We start from the raw sequence: 25415 nt of genomic DNA, 5'->3' as shown, positions 1-25415 counted from the left end.
GGTGCGGCCTCACCTTGAATATTGTGGCAGTTTTGGGCACCACAAGATAAGAAAGATGTTAAGTTGCTACAGAGTGTCCAAAGGAGGGCAATGAAGATGGTGAAGGGCTTTGAGGGGAAACTGTATGAGGAGCAGCTGAGGACACTTGGTCTGTTGAGCCTGGGGAAGGGGAGACTTCATTGCAGTTACAGCTTCCTCATGAGGGGAAGAGGAAGGGCAGGCACTGATCTCTTCTCTGTGGTGACCAGTGACAGGACTGGAGGGAATGGCTTTAAGTCGTGTAAGGAGAGGTTTAGGTTGGATATTAGAAAGAGGTTCTTCACCCAGAGGGTTGTTGGGCACTGGAACAGGCTCCCCAGGGAAGTGGTCACAACACCAAGCCTGACAGAGTTCAAGAAGCATTTGGATGATACAAGAAGCATTTGGATGATACCCTCAGGCACATGGTGTGACTCTTGGGGATGGTCCTGTGCAGGGCTAAGGGTTGGACTTGATGGTCCTTGTGGGTCCCTTCGAACTCGGCGTATTCTGTGATACTGTGATATCAAAAAATGGAAAGAGACACCAAATAATTAACTTACTATTACAGACCAAAATACGAAGAACCTTGCCCAGTGTAGTTAGCACTGGCTTCTAGTTTTGATGAAGCTCATGTTTGACTGAATCAGTGCCTAATCTTTTCAACTCATTAGTGTCTAGTGCCTGCCTGCTTCCAAATACTTTTCATTCCTTAAAAATCTCTTGTTTACAACTATTTCCTTGTTCAGTTTTTGGAGAACAAAAGGGAAAAGAAAGGCTTTATTCCCTAGATCACATATACAAAGGAAAAGAGAGATTCTGCTACACTTTATTCAATATGATGTTACAAGAAAACAACAGTTACAGCTGACAAACCATTACATCTTTCATAATACAGACAAATTACAAGGTGTAACAAATAATGCGACATTTATTTTACTGTACTGCTTACTATGCTGTTCTTCTGAAGTATATATATATTTAATAACATTAACTTTGTTTTCATGTACCAGCCTTCCCCTTTTTTGTTTGTTAAAAAAAGAACACCTCTTGGTGCACCACATAAAAATCCGTGTGGAAGCTGGCAAGCAGGGATTTTGTATGCAGCACCATTGAAATGCATTTTGGGGGATGGGAATTATTAGTGCATCCTTTACTTTCAGATTTTTTGCTTATGTGAAAAATGCAAGGCAGTAACATACAGTCACTCCACCTAAATGCTGGTAGGGGAGAGTATCGTTATGCTCAGTAATGCAGCCTAATTCTGTTTATATGAGGTGTCTGCATTTTGCTCCCCAGTCTGTACAGCCTAAACCTTTTATATAACAAAGATTACAGACCCAATAATATTCACAGATGATTATTTTGTATATGAGCATATCAGAGCATTGACTACACATTCGGTTGCATGCACTGACAGGGTGCACTGAGGGGTGTCCTTCACCCACCAGCCCACAGGGTGTTTATTATCTTACCTTCTCCCTCCAGGAGCCTGAAGTGCAGAACCCCTGTGCATTAAAGAGAAAGCAAAACCCCCTGTGCCTCTGTCTACTGCAGATTGAATTTTCACTGTTGTACCTGATGACTTGTCCTAAGCCATGGTTCTGATTAAAAAAAATAGTGAAAATTAAAAGGACCCAACCGATCCAGGACACCATACAGTAATGTAATATCGGAAGTACTGGAGTGTCCTGTCTGGTGTGGTGCCTGTGGATTAGAGCTGATCTGAACCCAGCAGGAGAGAGGACTAAGCCATCTCCAGCTGGTTGACTAGTAAAGTCAGATTCTGTGAACTTGGAACTTGTAAGGACTCTCTGTATCATGCAGGCCATCTCTATCACCATCTTCCCTTCCCTGTTCACTTAATATTAGATCCCACAGAGAGTTAGAACGTGCCTTCCCACTTTTATCTGCCTGCTATACCTGTTGCCCTGTAGCTGCTCTCCCGTCTTGCAGCAAAGCCACATCCCCTCAAGTGTCACCAGGAAGGATCTACTGGGGCTCAGTCAAGTGGTAGGAAAATGCAAGTTATGCTGCTGCTTGCTACTGACACCAAGCAAGTTGCACAGTTTCTCAAGGACTGTGCCCCAGAGACTACTGGTCACTGAAGCCAACTTTTGACTGCTGACAGCATGAAACTTCCCGTTCCAGGTACCCACAGCACATCTGGAAGGCTGGGCTACTTCTTGTCCCTTTGAAGATTCTGTGGGAAACTGATTTGGGAAGGATGAGAGAAAAGGAGGGTAACACTACTGATCTTTGCTGAAGCTGTCTCAAGACCACTGATGGGGTTTAAACAGTCCACTCTGCAACACTGAGAAGAGCTGTGGTGAAAACAGCTGGAGGAGTGGGCAGCTATCAGGGGGTCCTAACTGATGGGTGTCAGTCAGGCTAATTATGCAGGTAAGGGCTCTGCCGGAAGGGGGAAGAGAGAAATAAGGCTGTACTGCTAACTGTCAGTTCCCTGGCCAAAGGAGCTTCTGCTTTCTAAAAAAACCTTGATATTTCCCATCAGATTTGATGTTTCAGAAGATTAATTTGCAGTGCTCATGTGAACAGCACCAGTGTGCTGAGCCTAGGTCCCCCTGGTGCCGGGAGAACATCCCCAGGGCCCAGAGCCTCCACGGGAGAGCAGCAAATCCAAGTCACCACAAACCCAAGGCAATCAGGGGGCCTGGAAAGTAGGTGCATAAGTAAGAGATCTTGGTCACTTCTTAATGATCAGTAGCTGAGATAACCTCACTACTGCTGAAGAATAAGTTACTACTTAGAAGCATAGATATTTATGAACTTTCCTTCAGGCAATTGAGTTCAAAGATTTTTGGACCAACTTTATTTCAGTGGTTGCTTAAAAGTGGGAATGGGGCAGAGAAGATAATCTCACTTGCATGTGTGTGTACACACACATACATACATACCTTAAGCAAACACTGTATGTGAGTCACTATGGATAGTAATGTGCTAGGCTTGTGGGAACAGCTGGGGAATTACTTTCTATATTAAACCTTCAGATGGTTAGCTGAGCAGCATAATTGCTTGCTTCTCAATTTAAGCTGCCAAGTAGAAACATCTATGGAACTACCCTTATATTCCTAATCGAAATCTTTGTTACATTTTCAAAAATTCTTCAGATTTTTGCAGCAAGTTTTTTTTTAAAAATAGCTAATTTTAATCATCAAACTGCACACGATTTAAGTAGCAAAGATAATGTATAAAAGACTTTTCTCTTACAAAAAAAAGAAATATGAAACCCAAACAAACAACATCTAAGGCAGTTTCAGTGTGTGATAAATTCAAAGTTCAGTGGTCACTTTTCCCCTTATAAACAGAGGGGAAAAACTGTAGTAAGTTCTAAATAGGATTGTGACTGAAAGTGGTTTTCAGATGGCTTTTTGCAGATCCTGAAACAGAGATGTCATTGGGGAAAATTGTCTTTTAATGGCTGTACAAATATTGAGAATATTTCCATGGTTCAGCTCTTTGAAAGTGTAGACTCCTGTCCTAGTTCATTAAGAGACCTTTCGTAGCTACTTGTGCATTCAAGGATTTGCCTTATTGGGTGATTTTTTCTTATTAAACACTGCTGGAGTTTAATAAGATGGCAGTAGCACAAATCCTTTTCCCCTCCTTTTAAACACTGAAAGCTAACCAAAGCATTACCACACTTCTTAAAAATGTAATTCAATGCATCCAGCAAGCAAAGGATGTCAAATTTATGTGTAGAATAATATTGCCTAGCAAGCGTTTCTGTCCGAGCAGGACTATAACTCAACAGTGATTTTTGCACCATACCCTGCCCTTTCTGAATGCAAAGCATTGTGTACAGTCAGGGCAGTTTTTTCACATCCCTGAACACAATGTTCTCCCCAACCATAATGTATCAGGGCTTCCTTTTCTAAAATCACACAACTTAATTTCTTGCAAAGTTTGCATTTGAATGATTCATTCAGAAAAGCTATCTAAAGACCAAGGATCACGTAGTGCCTTCCAATCAGCTCAGAATACCTACTGAAAATAACTTGAAAGGTGCCTTGGTGTGGAACAGCAAACAATTTGGGATGAGGAAAATTCTTCACCTTGCTTTGTACATGGCAAAGTAAAACAGCTAGATTTAATGGCTCATTCAATGGAAGTTTTTCTGTACCTTAGTATCTGCCTTGAATTAAACAGAACAGTTTCATCATCTCTGTTTTCAAGAAAACATTCCAAACCAGGTAACTACTGTGAGGAAAAACAGAGATGTTAACCAAGACCCATAAAAGAAATATATATTCTTGAAGGGAATAAAATCATAAAGAATTCACTGTATATTCACTGAATGTCAGCTGCATACATCTCATCATTTTTGCTTTGTCCTTCTCACAGGTCTATTTTGAAAACTGGCATGCTACATAGCCTAAGCAGAGTAACCAAATTCAGAGTACTGAAGTAAACATGCAATTATTGCCATGTTTTTAAAATGGATATGAATGGTCTGAGGGGATAATGAAAAAAGAAAGAACCCAACAACACTTCAGGAAGAGTGGCAAGGTGTTATAATTGTCAGCTGATCAGACAAGCTGGGCTTGCCCTGGAAGAAATAGTCTTCCCACTGGTTGCAAAATATGCATAACTCTCAAAGAAAACACACAGTTCTTTATGCCACCATTGCCTCTTTTAGTACAGCTGTTACTGAAGAAGTGTGAACACCAAACGTGTTGTCTGAAAGTATTTAAGACATTGCTGGTGCTTACAAAGATGCAGCGCTGCAGTGGAAAATCAAACAAAATCAAACACAAAAGACTGAAAGAGTACATGCCATGTATCAGTAAGCAAAAGCTTAATCTGCACATAGTTCTCTGAAATCACAAGGTATCCAAATGCGTGCAAGGTTTTAAATAAATTGCAGGGAAAAACAGGGTCTTGCCAGCTTCAATTTTCTTTTGAATGAAATCCACCATAGAGAAAGAAAGGAAACAGGCCGTGGTTCCTTCCTGGTGTCGGCCTCCTCATTAGGTTTTTGTTTCCCTCCTCCAACCTGGTAAATTTAATCCTGTAAGGAAACAATATAAATTATAATAAGCCTCATGAATTGCATTTTTAAATGTTTTTTTAACTTGGTAAAAGATAGGTTAGTCCAAAGCTAGTTATGAAGACACCAGCTCAGAGTGAAGGACAGACTTACAAAGCACATTTAGAGCTGGTATGTCAGGAAAATGAACTTAAAACACCAATGTTTTCAGGGTGGTCGCCCAAGTGAGATATATTAATCCATATTAATGTATGGATGCCCCAAGTGCTAATCTTCAGAGGTGCCATTAGAACTCACATTCTCCATGGAAATTATAGACAGTCATAAACAGACAGTCAGCTCTTCTAAAAGTGGTTACACCCCCTGAATGCAAAGGAAGGTTGCTAAATGCTGGTACAGCTTCAGGAGTTTACAAGCTCTTTTTGGCCCCTTTCTCATGGATTCCCTCGTGGTCACCTCCACAGCAATGCTTGCAACTAGTTTATCAAAAGGTCTCCTTCCCAAGAGTTGTTTGAGGTACCCTGGGGCACATCACAAACATTTCTGCAAACACAACCAGGTTATGGAGCTCCTTGGTGTGCTGCATTTAAATGTATTCCCCTTTAGTACAGTGTATTTCTATTAATAGGCAGATGACTAAATCTTTTCCTTTCAAATAATAAAATAAACACTATATCCATAGCATCACTTGTGTCATCTTTCACTCTGCTGACGTATAAGCTCAAAGCAGTAACTGAACTTGCAAGCAGATATCATGATGCTTTTGAGGTTTTCACAAAATAGGAGACAGACTGCGAATGTGGGATGCGTTACTGTAAAACAAAGCATCCAACGACTGCAAGAAGAGCCAGGTAAAGGCTAAATGAAGGCTAGGTGAACTGAAGCCACCAAAAGGATTTTATAATTAACATATTTAGTTAATAAATGTCCAAGTAGAATTCTATGCCAAGTAATAAAGTGAGACTTTCTGAGAAATTCTGAAAATATATTTGTTAGGTTCTTCAAGACCAAGGATTGTAACTGCGGACCTGATACATTTTTAAAATGTAGTTGCAGGAAGACAGTCAGATGTGAAGGAATTTCATCACTTAAGAAAAAGAATGCTGAAATATTCATTGAGCATGGAACTGGTTTGTATTAGCATGTCCTAAAACTATTTAAATCAAACTGGGTGCAGGTGCCAGTGAATCTGGTCTAGCCCTCATTTCAAAAGCAGCAGAAAAGTAAGGCATCTTTTTTGAACTGCAGTTTCAAGCATAACATTTTAATTGTGTCTTTCAACAAAACAGCCCAATCTCTTAACTTTCGTAATTTCCAGGGTTCCTATCATAATTCTTGAAAGCTCTTCTTCTGTTCTTTAAGCACTAGGATACCTGGATTGGATTAACAAAAGTCTTGGGCCCTCTTGGAGCTTGGTCTACTAACTCTAGAATCCTTCCTGGGTTACTTCCTAAATGGTTCTGGAGTTTGTGTGGACTGTCTATTCCACATGGAAGACCTACTTTCCCCAGGGTCTAGAGCTTGGCTGAAATGTCAGTAGGTCTTGTTTCAAGGAATACATTTGAGCTGATGCATTTAGTTCACTCTTCATAAACTTAAAAAGAAAAGCAGTATTTGGAACATGCAGAGATTCACAACTGCTCAGTGGTAAAACACCAATGACGGTATTCCCCAAATTCCACATTTCCTTTCCTTCAAAAACACTTTGTAGGGATGTCCTTTTTGGAGCCCCTCCTTACAAAGAAGCAACTAAATTCCCAAAGCTCCTTCAAAAGTTGAGCTTGCATTGCCCGCACTGCCACCCACACTACAGCTGTGAAAGGCAGTCTTTCAGTTTGGAAGCCACATCTGCCCAGATCCAGAATAGCTGGCCTGATTTCAGGCTAAGCCCAAATTGAGTTCTAGAGATGGGCATAAGCAGTAGTGACATCTAAGACAGGTAACAAAATTATAAGGATAGAAAAGCCTTTGGATGGAGGCTTTTCTGGTAATTATCAAACTGTTCAGATTTGAGAATAACTGCAATAACATTACTTACACAGAACTTTTCTATCAGTGGACCTCAGGACAACTTCTAAAGGAGGTAAGCATCACACTTCTCTTAGGGGTATGCTACCATTTCCCAGTAACCGTACTACATTTTCTGGTTTCAAGTTTGGCTCTGTAGGCAAAGCTGATGATACGTTCTCCAGGGTAGGGCCTGAGCTTGTGAAATGGGGAATACCTTCATCAGCACTTCCAGAATCAAGCCCTAGAACATTAAGAGCTTCCTTAGGAATGAACAAACTGAGAGCTGCTACATGTAACACGGGGGGAAAAAAATCTTTGCACTCTGGCAACCGCCACCAGCACAAACACAGAACAAGGGCAGAACACTGAAGACTAAGGAAGGGTAGCAGAGGTTACAGGTTTCCTGCTCTGGCTCAGTATAAGGCAGCTGACAGTTTTATCATCAGAACTCCACCAGCTGGGTCCTGCTATGCCAAACTTGCAACTGCGGTAACTGCTTTCCTGTGAAAGCTGGAGCCTTAGTAACAGTATGGTGGGCAACGCCACCTCCCACTTTCTGCACAGGCTCAAGATTTAGATTAGATCAAACAGTAAAATCACCAGAAAAGAGCAAGACTTGATTCCACGTTTCACCAATGATTCTGGCTGGAGAAAGCTAGAAGACAGTGCAACTGGAAGCAGGGAACAGTATGGTGGTCACAATCTCTCTGAAGATGTGTTGAAATGCCCAGTTTGGGAAGCTGGCCTGCATAACAGGAGCTGGCCCACTGCTCGCACCAGTGCTGTAATGGCCAGGGTGTTCTGAGGTTGAACATTCAGCTTTGGCTGCTGATGCTTTTCCACCATGTATAAAATGTCCTTACATGACACAACAAGCATTGTGGTTAGGAATAGATAATGTTTGCATCTGAATCCCTAATTTTCTGAATGTTTATTGTTGATTCAAAGTGGTGTCAACAGGTGAAATCCCTTCCCTTGGCATCAGAGTGCCCTCGTGGAGTGCCAGCCTTCTCCTATCCTGAGGAAGAGGAAGGAACTGAACACAGATGTCAGAGGAGTGCTGTAAGCACTGTGCTCCTTAACTTTTGATTTTGTTGAAGATGGGACTCACATGAAATAGGCACCTCTCCTAAACTGGAGAAAGAGGAGAGTGTCTTTTTATCCACAGCAGAAAATACACAATAAAACAAACAGAAAATTTTAGACTGATGTGAACCAGTCTTTTTATTAAAAAAGCATTGTTTCTTCAGTGGGGCTCCTGAACTGAAACATCAGTTGTTCACACAACCAAGACCTGAGGCAGGACCCCTCCACAAAGTGCTGCCATTCAGTTTCCAGACGGCTGTAGTGGGCTGACCTTGGCTGGATGACAGGTGCCCACTAAACTGCTCTATCACTCCCCTTCCCAGCAGGACAGGGAAGAGAGAATAAGATGAAAAATGACTCATAGGTGGAGATAAGGCAGTTTACTAAAGCAAAAATGAAAGTTTGCATGCGCGCATGCGTGCAAGGAAGGAAAATAACAAGGTTTACTCTCTATTTCCCATCAGCAAGTGGTGTCCAGCCATCAGTTACAGTGCTGATGCTGTGCTCAGCAGTAGCCAAAACACTGGTGTGTTACCAACACCTTTCTAGCTACCAAGCAAAGCACAGCACTGTGAGGGCTGCTATGAGGAAATGAACTCCATCTCAGCCAGACCCAATATAGTGGTTCAGTAATTCCATGTTTGCATTTTTAAAGATATATTTTAGAAATATCCTTGCTTAGAATTTAATACATTTCCCTGATCATACAAATCAAAGTTTCGCCTAGTGACTTGGCAGATTGTGTTTATGGCCTCTGGTCACAGCTTTGCTTATAAAAGCATAAATTGTTAAATGGAGTATTTACAACTTGTGATTTCCCAGGAGCAAAATAGGGTTCTTTCATATCTCCTTAAAAAGCAAAGCAAAGCAAAAACAACCCCCCAAACAAACAAACAACAAACTCTGAAACATAACAGACTGCCTTAAAAATGAACTTGTATTTTTCACCACAGATTCAGGTACTTCTGGTTTTCATGACATTTCTACTAAACCTCATAGTCTTCTTCAAGCAACTTAATTATGTACTTGAAATACTAAGTGACCTACATGAAGTAACTAATTTCTGTGTTTGTTATCTAGAGAAATCATCTGCTGCATACATTCTGTTTGTCCCAGACAATAATGAGATAAAGAGTAATCCACCCTAAAAATGGCAGTTGCCAACTTCAGAATACAGTAACTGGTGATGTAACAGTGGTTCTAGAAAGGGATACCAAAGCTTTTAATTTAAACATTAATCATACTCTCAAGACATGAGGCAGAGGAGGGTGACTAAATCCCAAATATTTTTATTTTAATTAGTGAAAGAACATCCTTTCCTGTAAAAATGCCAGTTCAGTACATGTTCCTTTTGGCAGCATCATCATCCTTCTCTAGATACTTTTAATTTCTGTATAAATTATCACATAAGGTGGAGTTATGCTCCCGCAGAGTCCTTATCATGCAAAGCACACTCAGAGTGCAGGTCTATTTACATGGCAGCTGATTTAGCATTATTGTAAGAGTATTCCAGATTTAAAGTAAAAATGTGAGTTGACAACTGGAGATACTGTATTCTCTATGAGCTGAAACATGGGGATGTTTAAGCTCATCAACAATAATGCTCCTTCTGCTCCTCCCTCCACCACGTGTCCACACCACAGATGCTGTTCATCCCCTTTGAAAAAAAAGTACACTATTAACAGGTGATTTTTCTTGCACCTTTTATTCCTAGCTTTGTTAGAGAAGTCATTTTAAAAAGGCAATCAGACATTATCAATACTGTTTGCACCCAGATAGTACCTACATGCAACTTGTTGCTATAAATATTAATTAATTGGATCACCAATACCCATAATGCAACTTTATTTTGACCTATATGCCCTATGAACTAGATATTTTTTGGATTCAATTTCCTTAAAACCAACTGTCAGCATCATGTGATGGAAGAGATGAAAAATGAAAATGAGCGTTCCCGCTGTGCAGGTGAGTGACCTGTGGGAGACAGCTCTGCCTGCTAGGATTTTTACACGTACCATCAGACACAGACCAATTGATTAGATCATCTTATACCTGCCACCAACTAGGCTCAAGAGACTAATTAGAGGGAGTACTGCCTGCGCAGGCACCCCATTGACACCTAATTTGCTCAGCCAAAGCCTTTGGGGAGAATGTATTATCTCTGCAGCTGCACTTCATGCATTTCTGATTTGAGGCATAAGCAAGGAGTACTTCTTCACTCTTTTGCACAAACTGAATATATAAGCCCTTAAGTACTAAATACAAGCAGACAAATTAGATTTGGCCAGTCACCATAAATTCTTTTCCCTCTTCAAATATAAATACATATACACAAGCATACATGTTTTGGTTTATATCTATGTCTATAATATATATGCACAAATGCAAACATACAAATAATGTGTATGTAGGAGTCTGAATGTGTGTGAAAAGGATGCATATATAAAGACATTTCTATAAATATATGCTTTAGAATATGCAATTTTAACACTGTACAGCATGCCTTCCTTCGCAGGGAAGTTTTACTTCTGTGAAATTTAAAAGAAATGCATTTGTTCTGATATATGAAAAATAAATGCTCTGCAGTGTTGTTAGCTCAGGCTCAGAATTACCCCATGGACAAGGCTCAGTAGATTGCTGCTTATAGAGTTGCTCTGCGCATCTTCAGAGGTGTTAGTTCAAAGATTGTTTCAGTATACAGTCTAGCTTTTTGGAAGCTTTTCTTCGATGGACTATACCTTGTTTGTGGTTTCCTGAGGAATACTGCTCACTAAGGCTAAATATAAGGTTACTTAAGTTGCTTTCTGCTGGGCTTTAGTTTTATCTAGTTATCCATGCCCCAAAATACACAGGAGAGGCAAGACTTAAGGCTGTCATTAAAAATTTATTAAAAAAAAAAAAGAGAGAGAGAGACATGCTAGAAAAACGATGTTTTTTACAAACTGAGAAGGGTTTAAAAAAATATTTTCAACTGTAGGCTTGTTAGTGATTCCTGAACTAAAATACCTTGTAACACACAGGAACATGGTGGATTTGCATCACTTCTAAAATAGCACTGAAACCAAATATCTTCTTCCCTGTGATGTGTCTACAAAGCAACTTTCAGGAGTTGAACAAGGCTGAATTATTACAATATAATTTCAGTTTGTGTCAAAGCCCATGTTGACACAGTCAGTTTAAGCGTCAACTCAGGATTCTGCACCACTGTAACTAATTAAAGAAGCCTTAGCAAAATATGTGCAAGTTACCTATGTGGCTAAAACATCAGGTGTAATTTCCTTTGCCAGGCACACTATAAATACATCTTCCAGTCTTGTTCCAAGGATAGGGCATAACTCAATAAAGAGAGAACATCCTCACCTTCTTCCCCTCAGACAGGCCACATCTTTGCCAATTCACTTTATATTTCTTTAGCAATATTTAATATCATTTAATGTTTAAATGACACCTCTACATTTCTCTGGTTTATGTTCCAGCCTTTGGATTTAGAGTGTCTTCCAAAATGAGTGCTCAGTTTTAGCTGTAGCCACCAATAGTTCAAATTACATAAATACAGTTAAATTTAACAAAAATGTAATATTAGAACAGTTGCAAAATTTGGTAGTGGTTGAAATTTTTACTTGGACTGTGTGTTTTCCAAATTGCACCTTTATGCACAGTAAGAGTTCAAAACGAAAGTCCTACATCTTCTAAGACACTGTGAATGTGCACCCCGTAGTCCAGTGTAGATTCTGAAGGGCCAAGACTTGCCCTGAAATTATACACCAGTTGCTAAGCAGCCTATATGCATATCAATAATTGCAAACCAACCGTGCATACTTTGCACACAGGTCCCTGCAAAATATTACAATGAATTCCTGCAGTGTGTCGGGTAAAAAAAAAAAGTAATACAAGCCTGATCTTCACTATAATATGTTTTATTCACAGTACATACTTCCAGTGTTATTTGATAACATGATTGGTTTCACAGTTGATTTGTAGGTATACCTTTAACTTTTGAGTGGCTGTGATAACTTCCAAATTAGTTTTCTACAAGTCTTTCAGCAAAAATTTTTTCCTACCCTAGCTGCCCACAGCTGAAGTTTTTTCTTTGAGTTGAGAACAAAGTCCACAAAGCCTTTCACAATTACCATTTGAATAAGGTTTCACATAAAAAATGGCCAGGACTGAATCTACTACACGTCTTCTAGTTTTTGAGAGTAAAGCACAGCCCTCTGTGAGTGAGTTCTGGGAAAACTAGTACTTCAGACGAAGATACTACAAAAATAGCAGTGTTATTGAGCTCAATATAGTTTGCAAGCAAACCCATGGAAAACTTATTAAAAACAAAAAAGCAAGATGAGGATTTTGTTACACATCAAGACCAGAAATATATTAGTGTGACTTGTTTGCAAGAATATACTTCTCAAACCTGACAAACAGCCAAATCCCTACAACTTCTTGTAACCTTTTTTTTTTAATCTGATTAACGTGACATGTCTAAATTGCTATGCTTCTCACCCTGATAATTTGCAAAAAAGCCTGCCGAAGAGGAACTGACTGAATGTGAATTGGAGAAATGCTGTCTGCCTGGATCTATAATGAGAGAACCTAAACCTACGATTTTTGCCAGTGCTTGACACAATGGGATCCTTATCTCAGCTGTAGCACCAGCTCTCTACTCTGAAACAGATAAATGATATGCCTGAACAAAATTTGTAGATAGCTTAATTAAAATAGCTGAGAGAAAGAAAAGAAAGGAAAAGAAAGAAAGAGCCTATCCATTACAGTTGTATATAACTGAACTCAGAAAGGAAAATACCTGTTGGAAGATGATATAAAGTCATTAATGTTCTGGTTAACAGGTTTGTTACTGGTTTGAACCCATCTCTGGAGAAAAGAAGCACCAGAAGAGCTGGTGAGAGATCTCATTGTACCCTCTTGCTAAACTAAACAGCCAAGGGACTAGAAGCAACTAGGTGCAAGTAAACTGAGCTGTGGTACCCTTCCATCATGTTTCATCTTTATGGCAGAGACAGCTTAAAAAATTCCCACTGCTGCAAACCTCACTCCTTGTTCCTGCCCTGCAACTTGTGCCCCTGTCACTTGTCTTGTAAAATTTTCTGTGGGACTCCCTGTACACTGGATCAGTAAAAGTATCAGAAGTGACATTACTTTTATGTAGATCTTCTCAGTGATCCCATTTACACCAAACTTCCAAATAGCTGCAACATTACAACTAGTGGGATTGGAAACTGGTGAGGGAGCAAGAAGGAACTACCTGGATGGAGCTAGGCAGAAACTTGACTGTTCTTGTCTGCAAAGAAAAAATCATGGAATAACATCCTTATTTTTCATCAACAGCAGTTCCCCAGTGCATTACTCATAACAAAGCTTCCCTTTTTAACATTTGAAGCCACCTCCCAATTCACAAATGGCTAATTATTTTCAGGTATCCAGAAACACTGTGAAATCCGCCCTAGCTGGCCACTTAGGGGAGCAGACAGAAGTTGTTGCATAATGACCTACTAATTAAAAAGGAAGAAAACCATACTCAAAAGATCTGGGAATACCCGTAAGATTGCCTAATAAGGATAATCTCCTGTACATGTTTCAAGGGAGCAGCAAACAAGAGATGGCTGAGAGCCCATGCCTCTGACTGGAAGTTCTTTGAATTTTTTTGGTTGGCTTTAATTTTTTTTAGCAGTAAAAATATGTTGGCCTGCCAACGTATCAAGATGTTTAACAGTTTGTGAAGCTTTAAGTCATATTTAACCAGAGTTCAGAGAATTCAGAAGGGATAGAAAAGCATCTGATTCTTTATCTAGCTTTGAATGAAAAATATGACCCTAGAGTTCAGGGAGAGCAGATCAACTGTGCCCTAATCCAAATACTATGAATGAAACTTACTGACTGCCAGTGTCAAGAGTGATGGTCCCTGTTATTTAACAGTGCTATTTATCAACTCAAACCTACGCATCTTTCTTCCACCTGAAACACAACAGCTGACCAACTCAAAACCCAATGAGATGATGTGCCTGACCATCTCCCTCCATTCTTTCCCTTCTAGCATAACAAAAAGTACATAACTTCAGAGGACTTAATTGGAAATTTATTCCCACTTTTCCTTGTCATGGCTTTTATCCCCAAAGCAAAGTCTGCCGGACAAAATGACGTATGAAAGCCGTAAATGCCTTCCAGATGACTAATTAGCATTCACCTCCTCCGAAAACTTAAGCACTGCTTCATGCTAAGATTAAAGAATCCACAGGTACTTAAAAATAGGGCATTTTGTATACATGTGTTTGTTAATGTTAGCCAAGTTACTTCTTGAAAGATAAATGGTCTTGGAACAAATTTAACGCCACTAGTGTAATCAGTGCTGAGTAGTTATGGGATAGTCTTGAGATGGGTGTGGACCATATTACTCTTACAAAGATTCCTTGGAATTTAAAGACACCTCTGCAAGGGATCACAACACTGTAAACTACCTCAGTCCCCACAGATAAATGCCAAACATTAAGAAAACAAAGTGTAAATGTTTATCATTACCAAAATCAATGTACTTGCCCTCAAGTATCTGCAGGCAGCTTGGAATTAAGTAATGGGTTTTTTGTTTGTTTGGGTTTTTTTTTTGTTTTGTTTTGGTTTTTTTTTTTAAGACAGAATGATTGTTCAGGTTCAGAAGGAAAAAGAAAGAGGGATGGGTAAACTAACAAAATAAAAAAAAATCCATTTCTCATCTGTATTTTTATTTTCATTTGTGTTTTTCCTAGAAAGTACTTTTTATACCAGCAAGGAATTCTTAATTAATCTGGAATGTGGAGTTATGAATTCCTTTGTTTTAGCTTGACAGAACAGATATCATTGCAGTTGCATTCTGGATAGCAAAGACCCGTCTAGCTAACACCATCTAGTTATACCTTCTATTTGCTGCTGTGGCTTTTCAGAGACTGAGCATCATGTCAAAGTGGTCATGTCAATTAAAATACATTTTTTAGGACAGCATTGCAACTCTTAAGCACACATAAATTAGACAGAAAGCAGACTTCACATATTGAGTCAGAAGGATCTTTCCCACAATATTACTTTATATTACTTTAATGGCGAGCGTAAGTAATAGGTGTATTTAAATTTTGGAATATATTTCTAAATATCATTATGTCTAAAGCTCTTAGTCTGTGTGTCCACTCATACCATAAATGCCATGCAGGTATTGACAGAGAGATTAGGAAATCTTTGGAGTTGACCTTTTCAAGCCTGAATTGTTTCCCAACCTGAGAGTTTTTAAGACTAGAATGGAGCAGAAGAGAAAAAAATCCCAGATTAGGAAATGCACTGGTGTTTTATGAGATATTGCTTGCCTCTGAGCTCATTCCCTAGAAGCTCTGCTGATACTTACTGAATACTGCTATGCAGTCCTTTCGCCTATACAGCTACCACTTGGGATTCTTGCTGAAAATCTATGACATTAGAAATAATTACTGGCAGCTTCAGGCCAGCTGCTTTCTTTTCTACCAGTTCCATTTTTACATACAAAACCATATGGAGCATTGAAACAGAAATATTTCCCCAGTGTGGTCTCTGTGGCATTAAATGGAAAAAATGTTCCAGAATTAGGACCTCTCCAGAGCATCACTACAGCAATGAGGATATCCTATCTAGTACATCTCTCTACAGTAAGAGACCACAAAGCAGCTCAGTGATTTTATTTCTCAGAATTCCCACTCTGGCTGAGGTAGAACCTTTTCCACATGTATGACTAAGATGTTCAGATATTACGCATGGTTTAGGAAATCCAACATGAGGTACTTCTCAATGACTTTGCAGGATCTACTACCTTTGAAAATCAGGCCTCCTTCAAGTATTACAGAGGCTTCTCCTCTCCTTTCTGTTTTTTGAAAGATTTAAATGTTTTTAAAAAGCAGTCTCACACACTTGAGAAGATTCACACATGTGGAAGAAGTAGTAGATGTCAAATCAGGTGCAACATACTGAGCTTTTCATGGTATGCAAAGACAGGGATCATGGTAAGATAGACTACTAAAGGCTTTTCTTTCAAAAGTACCATAAGCATTGGTTTTCTTGTAACTGCCAAAAATACTTCATCTTTTTTTTTTTTTGAAGCTCCTTTATAAAAGTAAGGTTTTGCATAGCTCATTTAAATAGTTTAAATGACACAAGGTTAAGAACAGGAAAGCCTTTCACCGAAGGTGGTTAGTCCTTTTCAAAGATTTCATATTATTTGAAGCTTACTTTCACTGCATTCTTTTACCTTGGCTGCTCCCCAAGTGAGTATAAGTTAATTAAATAGGATTTTGACCCTCTAACCTTCCCTATAAACTGCATCTTTACCTAACTCTATTTAAATAAATCAGATAAAAAACCAATCATGTAGCAGAATATATATTTTTACAGCTGCGGAAAAAATAAACATGTCTATTAAGCTTATTTGTAAGTACTTAGTACCCAAAGCAACAGCCAAGACTCATGGATGATTTTAATTAAAATAAATCTGGGTGGGCATATAATTCATTTATGATGGTTTTTCTCAAACTGAAACTTCTCTAGCATTACTGAACAGCACCGCACTACAGTAAGTCCTCATTTGTTTGAGGCAATTGAAGTTCAATCCTCCTGATTAGCTTGTATTCGTTTTGAGTCATATAAAGTGTAAATTTTATTTATGAAAAATATCAAAGATAGGAGGCTAAAAATTGCTACAGGAAAGAAGTGAAAGAAAGAGCAGAACAGATGGGCAGATAACAATTATACAGAAGGATACCCAGCACCTCTGTAACTGACATGCTCTGGGTTTAATTATCAAAAGAAGGTGAAATAGATGTACCAGGAGAACACTGCATTCCTCTCTACAAACAGATAGTGTGACTCTCTGTTATCTCATTAGCCCTTTTCACCTTAAAACATGGGCTTCTGATTATCAGACCTTCCAAGAACCAGCCTTTTAATTTCATCCAGAAATAAAATATAATTTTGGTGTGAAGAATGATAGCAGTTATGTATGAAGAAATGAGTAACTAGCTCACGTATAAAGAATGAACAAAGAACTAAGCTGCCTCTTTGTGCCTACGTGATGTGCTCAGGTCTCTGCACAGGCAGTGACAAAGACACTGCCACTGGAGCCTCAGCATTGATCACATCTCTCGCCCTCAGCAGGGACTTCATAAATTGAGTTCATCACAGAATTAAATCCTCCCAAAATATAGGCCTTTAGTTTGATATATTGATAATGATACCATCTAACCGCCTCACTGGTGCATTATGTTTCAATTTTGCAGCCTTTTGGTGATAAATACACACATATTCAAGAGTATTAGGTTTTTGATCATTGACTGGGACATATTTGCCCATTTCCTGACACTTCTCTCAAGTCATCTTTGCTGAATTAGCAGCAGGAAGATGACAACAACCGTCACATCATGCACAAGAAGCCCCCACCACAGAGTGAGCAGAGGCAAAAGCACAGGCGGGGAGGCAGACCTGCACATTGACTCCCATCTTCCCAGGTGCAACCCGTCTCCTTATTATAAGTATTTGGGGTGTCTTAAAGGCATCATGCATCATGTTTTGTCCACCTTCGTCAAACTACATTAGACCAGGGTTTTTACCATGCACAGGCTGTGATAACAAGGATTAACAGGAATAAACTCTTCCATTTCTCACACTGCACAGAAGAGGATCATATATTCTCAACAACAAGGTTTCTCTTCACTGTCCCCAAAACAAAGGTTTCTAAAGTAAGGCCTAGCAGTAGAGAGTACCCAAAGTTAAAAAAAAAAAGTGATCAAAAAAGGCACTGGAAATTCTGGAAATTACAATAAATAGTTTAAAGGCATGTCAACAGCCTATAACTCTTCCTCCTCGAACATTATTATCCCGTCAAGTAATAACCGACAATAACAGTACTGTAAACTCAGAGAGATACATTCTTTGTGCTTTGTAAGGGCTTTGCATAGAGTTATTTTAATTATTTTCCTTATATAGTAAGTAGAGAATGAAAAAGATTTCTGAAATAAGAAATGTTATTGTTAACTCACTAATCACAGCTGAGGGACTTAGGGGCACTCTGGTTTCTGGAATACCTTTGAGCTTATTTTACAGAATTGACTAAGTTGGTGGTATCCCTGTCACATGGATCTCAATGCAAGGCACCAAAACTTCCTTTATGCAGAAGTACAATAGACAACACTGGATGCTGAAATAATATCCTGGAAAATTCTAGAACGCTGATACTTGAAACAGGATTTTTATTAATTTTAAGAAGTTAATTTTTCATTTGCAAATGCCTATTTATGAGGTGATTGAGTCTTTGAGTTGACATATAAATTACACGCTATGTTATTTATTTTTCAAACACAAAATACATATCCTTGCTGTTTTGAGAAACTGTTGACCCTTGAAAGTCAAAGCAAGGGCTTGATTTCTCTCCTTTGATTCTAGGGGCCCTACAGACATGGGGGTTATGAGCTTCCCTGTTTTGCTTCTTGACATTCAACATGCTTATGGCTTGGGATCAGCTGTAGCTGGGGGCAACCCGGGTATCAACACATAGGAAGAGATGCTAAGGGGACCTCAGAAAAACGCCGAGATGACTGCCAAGGAGCCCCGTGTAACAGAGCAGACCAGGAGGGCAGTCTGCAGTCAAAGCCAGGCAATCGCACAGCTACAAACTACGAGGTTTCACAGCAGAAGCTGCTATAATATGGAAATAAATTCTTACCCTCCAGGCCCATATGTCATCACACCAAGCTAAGCTGAAGCTGCCAACTAAAATGGGCAATTTCACATGAACTTGGCAGGGTGACTGCCAACACAGAGCTTGTTTTCCACTGGTGCCACCCACTCTGCTAATCCAATTCTGTCTCCTGATTTGCTTTTAAATAATGATGAACACAGCAGATGGGAGGGGAAAATGTTCCCGGCAGTTAAGCCAGTATGTGAGCGAGGCTCTTTGCTTTTCACATATCTTGTGCAAACTAGCTCTAAATGCAATGTCAAGTGATTAATAGTGGTTAAATGAGAAAGCCAGGATTTGCCATGTTCTCAGTCATTTAATCTTTGACCGGAACAGGCAGGCAAACAAAGCAGTCAGAAGGATAACATGTTGAAAGAGAAAGAACCAACTTTCGTAACATTTAACTTTGATAAGGATAGGGATGGACTCTTCTTCCCAGCCTTGCAAATACCATTTTTGGGGTTTTTTTTGGAGGTGGCATAATGGAGGGTTGTTAAGCACCAGAGCAATGTTAAAAATACCTTTCAAGTCAAACACACGGTAATCAGGACAGGCACTATTGAGTGTAATCCCATAGCCAACTCCTTTTTACAAGGACAGGGAAACCAGGCTGAAGCACTAGGTTAGGGAATGGGGGTGTGACTGTCAAGAAAAAGGGCAGAAGGAGACACAGAGAGGCAGTGGGCAGACAGCAAAGAGTATACAGCCAGGAGGCTACATGTCTTCTCAGCAGCGGCAGAAGGACCTATTATTCCTGGGTCACACAACATTATCTCCTGTCCAGCAAACAGCAGGTAAGCTTGTTTGCACAGTGCACTGTGTTTTCTCTTGTGTCAGCCTGACACAGAGGATAATCACCTCCTACTGCTACCTACTGGCCTCACACTGAGGATTGAAAGGTATGAATCCCACTGGCAATACATCCCCATGAAGGCGAAAAAAGGCATCTGTGTGATTCCATACACCAAAACTTCTTTCTTCCGCTTTTTCAGTTTCTGAAAATTTCGGAGATTACAACTCTTGAAAGGAGTTAAAAATGCTTGTGCAGTATATCTAATCCCTTGTACATCTGTAGTAGTTTTTAACACATGATCATTTTCTTGTCCCACAAGAAATCTTTGCCACATTTGCTGCTCAAACTGTATGCTGCTTTTGCAAGACAGAGTTTTATTGAAAATAAGACCCTTGACTCCTTTATTGTGGAAGCTGGAAGGTCTCAAGTAAGTTGAGCAGCAGACAAGATAACAAAGTTTCAGTAGCTGAATGCCTGTAAAGTTGCATTTGAGTCCTGCTTCTGTCACAGTTCCTACATGATGCTAGAAAACTATCAGAGCTCCTGTGTGATACTAGAGAAGTAATATTAACGTATTTTATTTTTATTTTTTCCCTAATAGAAATTCACTTGGCAGTTCTCATTTCCTTTATAGTCCAAGTTGGTTCCTGGCTGTGGCTGTTGATATGCTGAGCACTTACTGCTCCAGCTGAGGTCAATGCAGAATAAAATCCAATATGAACATATTAAGCACTAAAAGATGCTAGGAGCTCTGAAAAATCAGGCAAGGAAAATTGATTCATTTTAACAATTGCTATTTTAATACCTGTGCCTCAGCTCCTCGTGTGTAAAATGGACACCTGCATACCATCTCAGCTCATGGAGTTACTATGAAGGTGGCTTCACAATGTGGCAAAGAACTAGATATGATGCATCACGAAAAGGCTCCATGAAAAGTCATGATTCTGTACAGATTATGGACACTGTAACCATAATGCATAGGATAAAACAGTGAATGATGAAGATGAAAAGAAGCATCAACTATGCTGTGTTCACAATCCATTATCCCATAAAAAGTGGTTTGAGGTCCCAAAGAAATAATAGTATATGATCCTGGTAAATAAAGACTGTAGATGAATGCATAAACCACAGGTGGGGGTAATTAAATTTGAAACTTTAATTTTTATATTTTCTAAGTACTGTTTGAATTTGCCACTTCAATAAATTTCTTGAGCAGACTTTAGGAGAAGACAGTGTTGCTAAGAACTAATGGTATATCTTCCCAGTTTGTCACACAGAGGATGAAGAGATTCCTAATATGAAACATAAGCTTGTCTCAAATTTACTATCAGTTTCTATGTTTTTCAACTGAAATATTTTGTCCAGTTTGATGTTGCAAGACCACCGTAACATAATTTGAGACAGCAACCTTTCATAATACAGGATAAGAGATATTCCATTGTGTAAATTTTACAATCTCTGGTTTTCCATCTAATGCAGGGAGTTTAGCATATGCCTTCTAAAAACTGAAGAATTTCATACAGGCATCTGTACTGGCCTGTTCTCTGTACTAATTAAATTAGTTTCCTGTTGAGTAAGTAAAGTACTGGCAGCCAGGAACAGTTGGGGAGACAGCTCAGAGGCTTAAGCACTGAACCATGAACTTTTCTGTTTACTACAATATTAAACAAGTAGACACTCTTGCTGACATTATGGGGAATGAAAGAGCATTCTGTTAAGATATTTGTTTCATTACTGTTAGTGAACTACTGATCTACTTAAAGAGAGATTTTTAAAGATACAAAAGGTATTTCATTTGATACAGTTAACTAAATAAACTCATTATTTAGTTTAAAAATACATGTGTCAAAGTTAAAGCTGAATTTGAACTTCACATCGAAGGGGTCAAAACTCAGAAGGGAGAAATAACTCAAATTGCCACCCAGTAACCCAGCTGCGTCTCGGGTTCTGCACCTCCACTCTAATTAATGATCACAAAAATGAAAACTTTATACAACGCACAGAATTTCGGCTCAAGCACCTCACAAGTGGCATTGATACTTTAAAGGAGTAGGGCAAGAGACATCATGTCTCTGATCTTCTATACTAGTGGATTTCAGCGACTGCAGGAGAGTCTGCTGAATGTTTAAACAAAGCATAACAAGAAGGAAGTGTAAGCAGTATATGAATGAAAGATCTAAATAGTCATTCTTACTTACTTTTCATTCTTCCTTGTAATGTAAGACCTCTTAAAGTATTATGAATTGTTTACATTAAAATATACATGCTTACCACACTACATATACATTGAGACTTTGTGTGCATATATTTAGCTCAAAGCTAGTGTCTGAATAAAAGCCCTTTCTGAAAATAGAGATTTATAAAAAGAAACACAGATAAACTTTCAACTATTGGGAATCCAGTGGTCACTGCAAAACCAGCATTGCAACACAAAACCTGTGTGATTTTGTGGATCACCCCATAAATCTTCCTTTGTCCCATGAGTTAAAGTTTTCAGCCAAGAAAAACAACATTCTTCATAAAATTAATGAAAACAAGCTGCTCTTTGCCTACAGAAAAAGATTTTTCTTAATTACATTTTTTGCTTTGAATCATATATCCTGTAGTTTGATTAAATTCCCTTAGAAGTCAACTAAAAATTAGTGCTTTGCAGCGTTAAGCTCAAATGTGGTGTTTACTTGGAGAATATAAACCCACTGTGCCTTTGGAAGCTGATATTTAAAGCAAGAATAAGAGCAATATGCCAGACAGTTTTTAGTATTTTCATTATGTCACTGTATAAATTTATTTTCAGGGCTTAGAGTTTGCAGAGAAATGTGATCTGGCCAATGTATTTATTAGAAATAAATGGGCTGTGTAAATGAATGTAGATAAAGCAAGAATACTGGAATTCTGGTTAATCCCTTGAGGCGGTAAATCAGGATTTCTAAAGCACTTAATACAAAATATCTGCATCAAGGGGTTAAATATATAAAATATGAAAAGTCAAAGACAAGAATTAGATTAAAAGGTTACATGGAGACGGTGTTGAAAAAACTGGAGCCTGCTGCTAAATAGATATCCAACAGGCATTTATTTAGGTTCACTGGCTGCAGCAGCCGCTGGCATACTCTAAGTGAACTCATACAACAAACAAAAATCAAATTCTAGTTACAGTCTTTGATCATTTTTTAGTACCAAAGCAGAAAATTTCCTCACAAGAACCAAGCTACATGGACATGATTAAGCTAATGCAAGTAATTGCCCTAACTGAAAAATAAAAATGCCAGTTCTCTATACTTTTGCTGCATCCTTATGGCCTCAGTACTTCAGATGAACCCTATATCTTTCCTGGCAGACTGAGCCTAATCCCCAGTTGGGACAGCAGACAGTGAAAAGACATCACTCATTAATTGAAGCACTAATTGAATCAGTTCCTATTCACCTGAACATCTCCCTCCAGAGTGAAACTGGTCCCCAGAACTAAGACTTTGCCAGGCCTAAATCATAATTTAGATAAAAGAACAATTTTCTTTCACTCTGGCTCCCAGTGCTTTCATACAAACAAGATTTTAGAAGACTTATTATGTATGTACTACTAAATAAAAAAAAAAAAGCAACCCAAAATCCTAAGGTCCCTAACCAACGAAAAATGAATATATTGCTCACACAAACAGCATGTTGCCTCAGGTTCTCTGTGCAGCAGATGTATTCCTAATGTGACTGCAGCTATCACCCATGACCAGTAAGTGTTGGCTCCAAAGCTCAGAGATGCACTTTGTTGTAAGTTATAAAGCAACAAGACATACCTTGAGATATATATCTATATATATTTCTGCTTTTATGCACACACATGGATAAAAGTGAACTTCTTTTTTTGCCACCATATGAAGACTGTAGCCCTGAACCTTTCAGGGACTCCAAGCAAAGAAGCTGGTACCCACACAGAGCTTGTTTGAAGTCAATGTGGTTTTCCCAGTGGGAGACAGGAAGAGATGGGAATTACTGAGTTAAATTTGTGTATTGGTATTTTCAACATAAATTAACTACTTGCAGCTAAAGCAATAAATACTGAAATCCTACTATGCATTGATACCTTTTAGATCTCTGGGAAGGCAAGTGACCTCGATCCTGCCTCTGTCATTCTAAGCTTAAAAGTTTTAAATTTTAAAGGAAATTTAGTCCAGATTGAGACAAAGATTCCTATTCCCCACACTGGCACCTCCAGAAACTTCATTTGCTTCAGTAGGTCTTAATCACATACCTAAAGTTAAATATTTTTTCAGCTATGTTCTTGAGTTTTGTATGAATAGGAGATGAACAAAACCTTTTATTTGTATGAAAAATTACAGTGCTCATCACTTTCGTTCAGCAAGGTCTTAGCAAATACTATTTCACAATTCAAGGAACACATTCAAATTCCTATGAAGAGATGCAAAGGATTAGCTCTTGTACACATCTTTTCCTGTTTGGGACAAGGCTGACAGAACCTACCAGAACCCTAAGCATGGGTGATATGTACTTGTTAGACCTTTTAACCTATAATTGATAGTAAAAACTAGATGTTGTCAAATCTTAGCCCAGCTGAGCAAGCTTTAGGGCATCTTCTCACTTGTTATTTTGCCTCTTGATTGTCACTCATGCACAGAAAGAAGCTTCCAGAAACACCCAGGGATTGGCTAATAGTCTCAAAGCTACTATTTTAATGGAAGATATTGATATAATTAGCTAATATATAAAAAATATGTGAACTGCAAATTGAGCTCATTATGCACGCACTTTATTTGTAGGAATTGGCTATTATGATTACCATACAGTTGTCAAAATTGATTGTAAAATATCATTCTTTTGACAACTCAGTTTTACAGTGACACAAATACTAAACGAAGGCAACATACAAGTACTTACTTGGGAGAAAAAGTCTTGGGAAAGAAAGGATGTTTTAATAATTACTTTTATTCATTTCACAAACTGATACCTTTAGTCCCATGGGTCTGAATGAGTGTGTGAATGTACAGGGAACATACTACTGCAGCTTTGCTAATGCACCTGGATTTGACCTCTGAGGAACAGTTTGTGTCACTGTGGAGAAAAAGCTCTGGTAAAACATTTGTCTAGATAAAAGACCTCAAGCAGTTAACCTGCTCAGCAGAGGTAACGCAACTGGGCACCAGGATAATGACCTCTACCCAAATGGGGAAAGTACATCAATGTAACACTGACAGCAAGACAAAAGATGCTCTTATTTTAAACTCATGCTTCCATTGCATTTTATTTTTTCCTAAACAAAAATCCTGATAACAAGTAAATACGCCGCATGGGTAAAAGTTACAATTCAGATGAAACAAACTTTTCCTATTTGATACATGAATTATTGATAGATGTTTTTCTGACTTCAGGTTATGACACTACTCTTACACATAAACCAGAAGAACCTGATGAGCCTTGTTTAGCAAGTCAAACCTGTCCTAAAAGACATAACTAATTTCTTATGCAGATTACTTACACTTAGGATATACTTTCATTGTTTATACTAAGTTTTCTTCTGTCTGTTTTTAAAAAGAGACACCGTGTCACATATCCATTTTTTAACAGGCAGAATGCCTTGAATATTTAGCTACCACTCTTTTAGCACCACACAAAAAGTTCTGGGTTTAAACTATTTATTTTTAAAGTAGTAGCATGATCAGACCTGCATGCTTATCTAAAGATCTTTGCTTTATGAGGGAGATTTTAGTCTGTGAGGTTTCCTCTACACATGGTAGGCAGCTGTCAGCAGCAGT

The 25415-nt window shown here is 38.7% G+C and overlaps 1 protein-coding gene across 3 annotated transcripts in view; it reads right to left on the bottom strand.

Moving 5' to 3' along the window:
• Positions 1 to 821: 821 nt before the first annotated feature.
• Positions 822 to 25415, bottom strand: part of CDK14 (cyclin dependent kinase 14) — a 313384-nt gene continuing 288790 nt past the window's right edge. For all 3 annotated transcript variants that reach the window (XM_027684701.1, XM_027684704.1, XM_027684703.1), the window contains one exon: positions 822 to 5050. The gene's annotated coding sequence lies outside the window, so the exon portion shown is untranslated. The remainder of the gene's footprint in view (positions 5051 to 25415) is intronic.

Source organism: Neopelma chrysocephalum, unplaced genomic scaffold, assembly GCF_003984885.1.
Source record: "Neopelma chrysocephalum unplaced genomic scaffold, ASM398488v2 Primary Assembly neopelma1_67, whole genome shotgun sequence".
Classification (NCBI taxonomy): domain Eukaryota; kingdom Metazoa; phylum Chordata; class Aves; order Passeriformes; family Pipridae; genus Neopelma; species Neopelma chrysocephalum.
Note: the sequence above shows the minus strand (reverse complement) of the source record. Positions and strands in the feature narration are given on the sequence as shown.